The sequence below is a fragment of the Sus scrofa genome, chromosome 1, assembly GCF_054392235.1.
Source record: "Sus scrofa isolate SSC_HxYL_T2T_F1_AM1 chromosome 1, Sscrofa_HxYL_maternal_Yorkshire_Landrace_v2.0, whole genome shotgun sequence".
In the NCBI taxonomy this organism is placed as follows: domain Eukaryota; kingdom Metazoa; phylum Chordata; class Mammalia; order Artiodactyla; family Suidae; genus Sus; species Sus scrofa.
In genome coordinates, this window is record NC_139383.1 from 249909462 (window position 1) to 249918862 (window position 9401).

The following is a 9401-nucleotide window of genomic DNA, read 5'->3' on the forward strand; positions in this document are numbered from 1 at the left end:
CTCCAGGACAGCCTAGTCATAGGGTCACTGTCTCAAATGCAAGTGGGACCTGGGACCCCCGGCCTTCAAGGCTCTCCTGCTGGAAAGTGAAGTCCACCCCTTCAGGCCTGTCCCCTCAGCACTCCACTGCAGAATCCTGAGAGGAGTGGGTGTCTCTTCAGCCCACTCCTCATCAGGAGGCCCCCCAGGCCTAAGTGCAGACAGGGCCCTGTTCCAGCCACATCTTTGGAGGAGTCCCACATCTGGTCACTCACCAGCCCCTCGTACAGGTCAGGACATCCAGGCCCATCAGGGACCCCAGACAAGCCCAGAAACATGAAGCTCATTTAATGTGCAATGTACATTTGTATAGTAAAGGCTCTGAGAAGTCCTACAGTGAAGTAATTGTTGAACTATGATTAGGTAAGATGTTCCATGCTTACCTAAGGCTGGACTGCCTTTCTCATGCGAAGCCTCTTATCTCACTTGAGAAGCATGCCGCAAAATGCTGGAAAATGATGCCATGGAGTCATTCACAGCCATGTCCAACCCCCTGGAGAATAGACATAGTCTCTAATCCAGTTTGGGGACCACAAAATCTAGCACAAAACCTAGAACAGAGTGTGTGTGGAATAAATAAATGAGTGAATTAATGAAATCACGTGATATTTAGCCCAGACCGAACCTGGAGATTATAACTGTGTGCCAAACTCTTTTCCAGGGCAATCAAAACTATGACCAATGCATAGCTTGCTTAAGACCAATTTCCACCCCCCCCGACCCCACCCCCACCCCACCCCCCCGCAACATTTACACCAATTACAAACTGGCATGCCTTGAACCAGATCTGTCTAACATATGCATTTTGTTTGGCCAGCACAGGGGCTTTTTTTTTTTTTTTTTTTTTTAATGCTTTTAGGTAGGGTCTGAACCCTCCAGCACAATTCTACCTCTTCCTATCCCACCCCAGCCTCTTCCCACATTCTCATTGCCTGCTTAGTTCCTGAATGCTTTCAGTTTGCCATCCTGATTTAAATCTCCCTGGAAATTTTCTTTTCCAATCTGACCATGAACATCATGAATTTATTCTGAAATGGATTTTCCTGGCTGAGAAGTCATGCATATCTTTAAACTTTAGACCATTTCCAATGAAATAGCTGTAGAACCTAACATGGCACAGGCCCTCATACATTTAAGGCAACCCCCAGAGCCAAACTGCCAATGAGGTGGGGACGGCCTTGACTATGTGGTCATCTTTCCACATTGGTGACGCTCAAGCTTGTCACTGGGACAGCTTGTGAAAGCCCACTTTGCTTGGCCCACCCCCAGGGCTTCTGAGTCAGTGGGTTGGGGCCAAGAATCTTCATTCCTAACAAGTTCCCAAGGTGAGACTGTGGCAGATGGCCCGGGAGCCACACTTTGAGATTGACTTTTCTACTGATTACAGAGCTCTCTCACAATCATTAAATTGTTGGACTCTGACAACCATACTATGATGTGACCAGGGCAGGGATTACTTCTCACAGACCACATATGAGGAAAGGGGGGACTCAGAGATGTTTACTGATAACCCAAAGTCACACAGCTTGACATGAATTAGGGTCTGCCCATGCCAGGTCAAGCAGCCAGTGGAGAAAGATGTGGTCAAAAGAGGCATCCAACATCATTCTGCTTTAGGACAAGGGGATTGGACTGAGCCAGCATTTCAGGAAGTGACTTTCCTGAAGGAGAGATCTCTGCCTCCACAATGGGAGCGGACAGCCTCCCTGGCCCCTCTCAGCAGTAGGACTCCACCGTGTGGCTCTAGGTAGACAAAAAGTGAGAGGGCCCCAAGCAGTCCACCAAACCCACTCCCCCAGGTTTCTGGCCCTGTCACAGCCCCAGGCAGGTCAGGAGAACAGAGACACCCCACCCGCTGGAGTCAAGGTACCCCTGGCTGAATTTTCTGTGTAGCAACCAAAGTGGAGTGAGAGACGGGCACAGACTGCAGCTTCTGGGAGGGAAGACGGGGGGAGCACAGACCATATGGAACAAGAGTGACAGAATTTGGCAGTGCAGGCTCTGCAGATGGGCCTGCTTATGTCCAGACACAATCTGAGGCCAAAGACTGAATCATCTCTCTAGCAATTTCTTGTTTCCAAACACGTCTTTTGAAGAATGTGGCGCTGTTCCGCACAGATAGCAGAGCCTCTTGCTGAGAAAGGATACGCAGACAACAGAAAAGAAAAGTTTTTGCTGGAGGTGATGGAGGTGGGGTTCAGGGGGAAGAAGGGCTGCAAAACGTCGTCTGGTGTGGGGTGGAAGTCACTGATGGTGAGAAGGGAGGCTGGCAGTTTGGGCAGCATTTAGAGGGTCCAAATCAAGAGTTTCATGTGTGATACTCAACAACAGCATTATAATGGGGGTCATATTACCAGCCCCATTTTATAGGAGGGAAGATTGAGATTTTAGAGGCTCAAGGTCTCCCAGTTAGTGAGGGCAGAGCTGTGAATGAGGAAGAGCAAATGTGGCCTTCCAAGTTTCCGGGTCCCCACTAGGGCTCCCCAAGATCTATCTTTGGGTTAGTAAGGTCTAGGCTGATTCATCTGGCATCCCAGGCCCTCTGAGGCCAGGCTCCAGCCTCATGTCCATACCTCCTCCGTGGCCCCAAGTGTTGGAAGCCAGGTGATTTGCTATCCCTTGAACACATTCAGTGCTGCCCGGCCTCCAGTCTTGGTTTTGGTGCCTTGTAGTCATACGTCCCTGTGGTTTTTCAACTTTGTTATCTTTACTCGTGCCTCTGTCTTTGCTCTCCTCATGTAAATGTCTGGCCTTCTAGGACTATGACTTCTCTCTCCTCACCCCTGCACCATAGCAAACATCCTTCACACGTGTATCACCTCAGAGTTCACAGAGTGCCCTTCCCCTGCAAGATGACAAAAGGGGGTGGGGATCAGCCCTATTTTAGACTGAGGCCAGAGAAGGGAAGGGACACAATGACTGAGCCTGGGTTCCCAGACTCTGGGTCTAGTGCTCTTTCCATTGTGCCCCAGTTTGGAGAAGGTGACTTTCTTTATAGTTGAGAACATCCACACAAAGGTGGTGCCCACGTGCCTCAGGGTTGCCCTTGGGGAGAAAGGAGACTGTATGAGTTTCTTATTGCTGCTGTAACAAAATTACCATACATTCAATGGCTCAAACAATACAAATGTTTGATTATCTTACCTTTCTGTAGGATTAAAGTCCAACACAAGTCTCGCTGGGCTTAAGTCCAGGTGTAAGAAGGGCTGTACTCCTTTCTGGAGGCTCTAGGGAAGAATCTGTTTCTGTGTTTTCTACCTTCTAGAGGCCGCTTATACTCCTTGGCTCATGGCCTCTTCTTCCATCTTCAGCACCAGCAAAGAAGACTGGTCAATTCCTTCTCAGGTTGCATCTCTCTGACCTCCTCTCCTGCCTCCCCCTTTTCCTCTTAAAGATTGTTGTGATTACACTGGACCCACCTAGATAATCTAGGTTTTACTCTCCCTCCCTCTTTTAAGGTCAACTGATTATCAACCTTATTTCTATCTGCAACTTTTATTCCTCTTTGTCATATAATCTAACATATTCAAATGCTCCAGAGATGGGGGCCTAGACATCTTTGGGGACATTATTTTGCCTTTCTCAGGGACAAAGAGAGGATCCCTGCCCACAGAACCCATCAAGGGGTCACTCGGCAGAGTAAATGACTCAGGCTTGGAACAGATGTGCCCAGGCTTTGGCACCCTGTCCTAGGATGCAGTCCTGCAGGACCTTGGCGAGTTCATGGATGGGTGTCAGACTTCTCACAGTCTAGCCCTTTAAAATCTGGAGGAAACTCCCCAGCACCAAATTGCCCAGGGAGACAGTCTGCCCTCATCAAAGGCATTTGACACTTGCCAGCAAGTCCCACATCTTATTCATCTCTCATCCACCACCCATACCTACTGCTCACCCAGTCTCAGGACATAGTACCATCTCCAACCAAACTCTACTACCACTCCCTACCCCCCAACACACCTAGAGTTTATATTGAGAACTGGATCACTTAAAATAAAATCCAAACTTCTTATCAAGGCTTCCAAGGTCCTACACTCTCTGGCCTCAAGATATGATGAGCATGTTCACTGAACTTTTAGACCGGGCTCCTTTCCATCACCTGAAAACACATATGCCTTCCTATCTCAGGGCCTTTGCATGTGTTGTTTCCTCTTCCTGTGACTCTTTTTATTATTTTCTCCTGGCTGATTCCTACTCATCCCCTAGATCTCAGCCCTTTTCAGAGAAGCCTTCTCTGATAACCTCTCGCCTATTCCAATTAGCTCTACCATATCCTCTCTCCTCTCTCTCTCTCTCTCTCAGAACTGAGTGCTTTTACTTCATAGCATCTATGTCGTCATCTCTGCCATTGTGCCAGACAAACAAATATATTCAGGCTCTGACATTGCAAGAAGGTCATTCTTTGGTCCAAAATCTTTAGGATTAAAATGTGCTAAAATCTGAAATTTTATCCTATCTTTTTGAAGATGAGGAGTGAGGCCAGCCTTAAAGCCTCAGCTCCTGCAAATTAATTTTTTCATGGGCTTTGAGATTAGGCAGAGCCCTTCCTGCTCCCTACCCCCCCATCAACTGGCTGTGTCACTCTGATCAAGTAAGTCACCGTTTCTCTCTGGGCTAATGGCTCTGTTCTGCCTAGCTGACTCTGGCCCAGGAGAGTGTAGAGAGCCCCTTACCCACAGATCATGAGAAGGCCAGAGGCCATGCAGTCAGAATCCAGTACCCAGCAGAGATGAGAAAAGGTTGGTTAATCAAGATGCATGGTGTCCCCAGGATGCCCTTTCTGACTCCCTTCTCTGCTTTATCTGCCATTAGCACTCTGCATGCTCAGGGCAGGATATGAGCTGCCAGAATCAGTTCTGTAATTTTATGATTACTGCTCAGGGGGCCTGACTTGCCCATCAAGGACTTCAGGGGTCCCCAGAATGCTTTGGGGTTGGTCTCAGAAGCCCCAGGCTAAATAGGGGCCAGTCCACTGCAGGATGGGCCCTGGACCCAGATTCCACTTCTGCATCCTGCATCTCAGATGCTTTTCTTTCAGCTGACTCCTTAATAATGTATCCTTAACAAGCCCTTGCTGAGAATGATTCTCAAGGCAGGATCACTCTGCTCGCTGCCCTTGGTTCCCCCAGAGGGACACATGTCCTACTCATCAGGCTAGTGGTCCAGCGCTCTTGGGGATGACAAGCACTGGCCTCTCTGAAGGTGGCTGAGCCAGGGTTCACAGTGCCCATCCTATTCATTTCATTCAGAGTCACGGTGATGATAATAATAACATGAATGAGAAGGTCATGACTTTTTTTTGAGTGCCTACTACATGGGAGGTGCAGGCTGGATGCTTTATCTGCCTTTTCCTCTATTCCTCCCAACAAGCATATTTACAGATGAAGAAACTAAGGATAGAGAGGTTATCTGATTTATACAAGGCCACCTAGCCTTCGAGTTGAGAAGCTGAAATGAGAACCAAGTTGTTTCTAACCTCTCACAGAGAGAATCATATTCACAGTTTCACAGTCCATTTACACAGTATTTTCTAGTCTACAGAGCTCTTTCCCATCTGCCATGGTCTTGGATCTTTGCAGTAACCCTTCGGACTGTGTATCTATCATCAGCCCATTTTTTCAGATGGGAAGACTGAGATATAGAGTAAAGAATCAATGGGCTCACATCAGCAGTGTATGAACTGTATTTCCAGATGTGTAACAAATAACCCCCAAATTTTGGCAGCTTAAAACATTTATTATCTCACTGTTTCTGTGGGTCAGGAATCCAGGCATGACTTAGCTAAATCTTCTGCTTCATGGGCTCCCATGAGGCTGTAATCAAGGCATAAGCCCAAGGTCTATGGTCTCATCTGAAGACTCAACTGGAGAAGGATCTGCTTCCAATCTCATTCATGTGATTGTTGGCAGGATTCAATTCTTTGTGTGTTTTTGGACTGAAGGCCTAACTTCCTTGCTGGCTGTGGACCAAATACCACCCTCAGTTCCTTGTCATGGAGGCCTCTCCAGAATGGCAGATTGTTTTATCAAAGTGTGCAAGCCAAGAAGGCATTGAATCTGCAAGCAAGAAGGAAGTTATGATCTTGTAACCTAATCATGGGAGTGACGTCCCACACTTTTGCTGCATCATATCCATCAAAAACAAGTCACAAGTTCCACTCCAGACTCCTACCCCCCGGGGGGCCGGCGGTGGGGGGAATTACACAAGGGCGTGATTACTAGCAGGTGGGGATCACTGGAGGCTGTCTTAGACGTCTGCTTATCCCAGCAGGGGTCTGGGCTGCAGCCTGGGGTATGCAGCTCTGAGTCTGGCCCTTCTTTCTGGACCTGGATACGTGCTGGCACCGTGAACGGAGGTGGCAGGTGGCAGTCTTCCCTCATCGGTGCTCTAGGGAGGCTCTCAGGGCCATGCAGAGCCTGGGCCAGACTTCTCCAACCCAGGAAGAGAGCCGACCCTATTTTAATTACATTGTCGCCCCCAGGGAAGCCTGTGCTCTTCTCAGGATAGTTTTGCTCCCCGTTTACTGCCATTCCTGTCTTTAAATCAAAGCTACTCTCTGTTCAAGGGCTCCTGGCCCTAGGCAGGATGAGGATTTATGAGTGGGTGATCCGGAAATGTAATATAAAGGAGTCAGGACCCAGACAGTAATATAAACTGAGAGGTCCCGGAGAGGCGAGCAGCCAGGGCCCAGTGACCTCTCAGGCTCAGCAACCATCACCGCCTCCCCCTTTATGAAACTCTTCCATCATCTGTCTTTCCCTTCTGCCCACCCCCATGGGCCCCTCCCACTGCCCACGCTGCAGCCTCCCACCCACAGCCAGAACCCAGGTCACCTGCATCTGCCTCAGCCTGCCTTTCTAGAACTGCTTCTGCTGTCCTCCCCTCCTGTCTCCCTTCTCAAATTCTTCTAGGCTCCAGCCCACGGGAATAGCCTCCTATCTCTGTGCCTCTGCTCAGGCTACTTCCTTCCCTGGAATTATCCTTTCCCCCAAGTCTTAGAGGTGAAACCTCCTTTAGAACTCCTTCCCTGACCTGTCACTCTCTGTCCTTCTCTCATGACACTAAGCATTGTGAGCCTTAACATTGGATTAATGACGTCCATATCATTCTCCCTGCATTAGCCTGAAATATCCTTAAGGGTAGGGGCTGCATCTGCACCTGCCATGGTTTTACCCCTGATGCATGGGAAGTAATCAGTCAATATTGGAATGATGGGGAAAATTAAGGTTAGGAAACACTAATTCGAAGAAGTACATATACCCCAGTGTTCCTTGCAGCATTATTTACAATTGCCAAGATATGGAAGCAACATAGGTACCCACTGACAGATAAATGAATAAAGAATATATGGATATATATACCACAAATTATCACTCAGCCATTAAAACGAACAAAATCTTGGAATTCCTGTTGTGATTCAGCAAGTTAAGGACCCAACCTGTCTCTGTGAGGATGCAGGTTCCATCCCTGGCCTTGCTCAGTGGGTTAAGGATCCAGCATTGCCACAAACTGAGGTGTAGGTTTCAGATACAGCTTGGATCCAGTGTTGCTGTGGCTGTGGTATAGGCCAGCAGCTGCAGCTCCGATTTGAACCCTGGCCCGGGGTCTTCCATATGCCGAAGGTGCCGTCATGAAAAGAAAAGAGAATGAACATGGATGGACCCGGAGGATATAACGCGCAGTGAAATAAGTCAGAGAAAGATAAATACTTTATGTTTTCACTTATACGTGGAATCTAAAAAACAAACAGTGAACACATAGAACAGAAACAGATTCATAGCTTCAGAAAACAAACTAGCGATTACCTGAGGGGAGGGGGGCAGGGCGAAGGGTGAAATAGGTGAAGGGGATTAAGAGGTACAAACTATCAGCTATAAAATAAATAAGTCACAGGGATGTAATGTACAACACAGGCAATGTAGTCAATATTTTATAATAACTGTATGGTGTGTAATCTATAAAAATATCAAATCACTATGTTGCACACCTGAAACTAACATAATACTGTAAATCAATGCAGTTTTTTTTTTTTTTAATGGAAAAGAAAAAAAAAAGAATTATCTTTGAGCAAATAATGCTCTCCCTTTACTCATTCCATGTGTGGTCAGTGGCTGGTCCCCCTGCTCCTTCTTGCTTCTCTGGATGCTCTCCTGCATCAGGCCTGCTGGTACAGCATCCCCGCCCTGCCATGTACCACATGCTCTAAGCACCTATTCTAAGCCTCCCACACATATTTGGGAGATTCTGGGTGGGAACAGAAGATGACAAAGTCTTGCCCAGAGCAAAACTACCTTCCCAGACACATATGTGGGGCCACAGATATCCAGAGGGACATAGAGAATTGTGCTCAGAAGATGCCACCCCACCCTCTTGGGCTTTCTACCTGACTCGGCTGCCTCATCAAGGGCTGCTTGGGTGGCCTGGGAGTTCCCTCTGACTGCTGCTTCTTCCTCGACTTTTCTCCAGTCAGTCCCATGTTCCCTAAGTTCTCCCTTCCATTGAAAGCACTCTTTCCACATGCACCCCCTTGTCCACCCTAAGTGCCACTGCCCCATCCAGGCCACCAAAGATCTTCTCTTTGTTGCTCTCCCTGCTTCTACCCCACCCTGCTCATCTATCCTCCATTTAAGTGGCCAGAGCCATAGTTCATTATAAGTCCATCCCTTGCTCAAAAACTTTCTGTGGCTCCCCATTGCCTGGGAACAGCACTCACGCTGCCAGCACTCACACTGTCCCCAGTCTGGCTGCCCTGGGGCTTCTCCGGCCTCATCTCCCACTTCCCCATCACCTCCACCCACACTCTCTAGGGCCACGCACACTGGACCAGCTCCTGTTCCCCAGTGCTCCTGGTGCTCTCCTACCTCCTTGGGGGACCCTCTCTTCTTCATCTCTGCCCGTCTAACCCTACCGTCCTTCCAGGATAGCACAAAGGCTGCCTTACCCATGAAGCCTCCTCTGACCACCTTCCAGAAGGCAGTGAAATCCCAGTCCTCTGAGCTCCCAGAAGGTTTGCATTAAAGGTGTAAAAGGCACTCTCGTTTTTTTTGTCACCTTTCACCCCCAATCAGGAGCTCCCAGGAGGAGACTGCCTCTTCTCCCTCTATTCCAAACCCCACCCCCTGCTGCTGCCTCCTCTGTGGAGACAAAGACAAAGACGTCCCTTGGGGGAGGGGAGCTGCCTAGAAATCTCTTGGAGGCTCCTGTCAGCTCAGTCCCTGTGAAGAAAGCAGCCCAGAAGGCTGCGCTCTGAGGGAGGGGTTCTCACCAGAAGGCCCAGTGCTGGGCCACAGCCAGGGAGTGTTTGCAGGAGCGCAAGGGTGTGCGAATGGGGGGAGGGGGACTTGGCAGCCACAGGGGTTGGTCGG

At 48.8% G+C, this 9401-nt stretch overlaps 1 long non-coding RNA gene across 1 annotated transcript in view; it reads right to left on the bottom strand.

Annotated features, from left to right (window-relative positions):
* Positions 1-9157, bottom strand: part of LOC146407102 (uncharacterized) — a 46034-nt gene extending 36877 nt beyond the window's left edge. The window contains exons 1-3 of the long non-coding RNA XR_014824334.1: positions 8978-9157; positions 3184-6092; positions 423-590 (exon numbers count right to left, since the gene is read on the bottom strand). This is a non-coding gene — a long non-coding RNA (uncharacterized LOC146407102). The remainder of the gene's footprint in view (positions 1-422; positions 591-3183; positions 6093-8977) is intronic.
* Between the last annotated feature and the right edge of the window lie 244 nt (positions 9158-9401).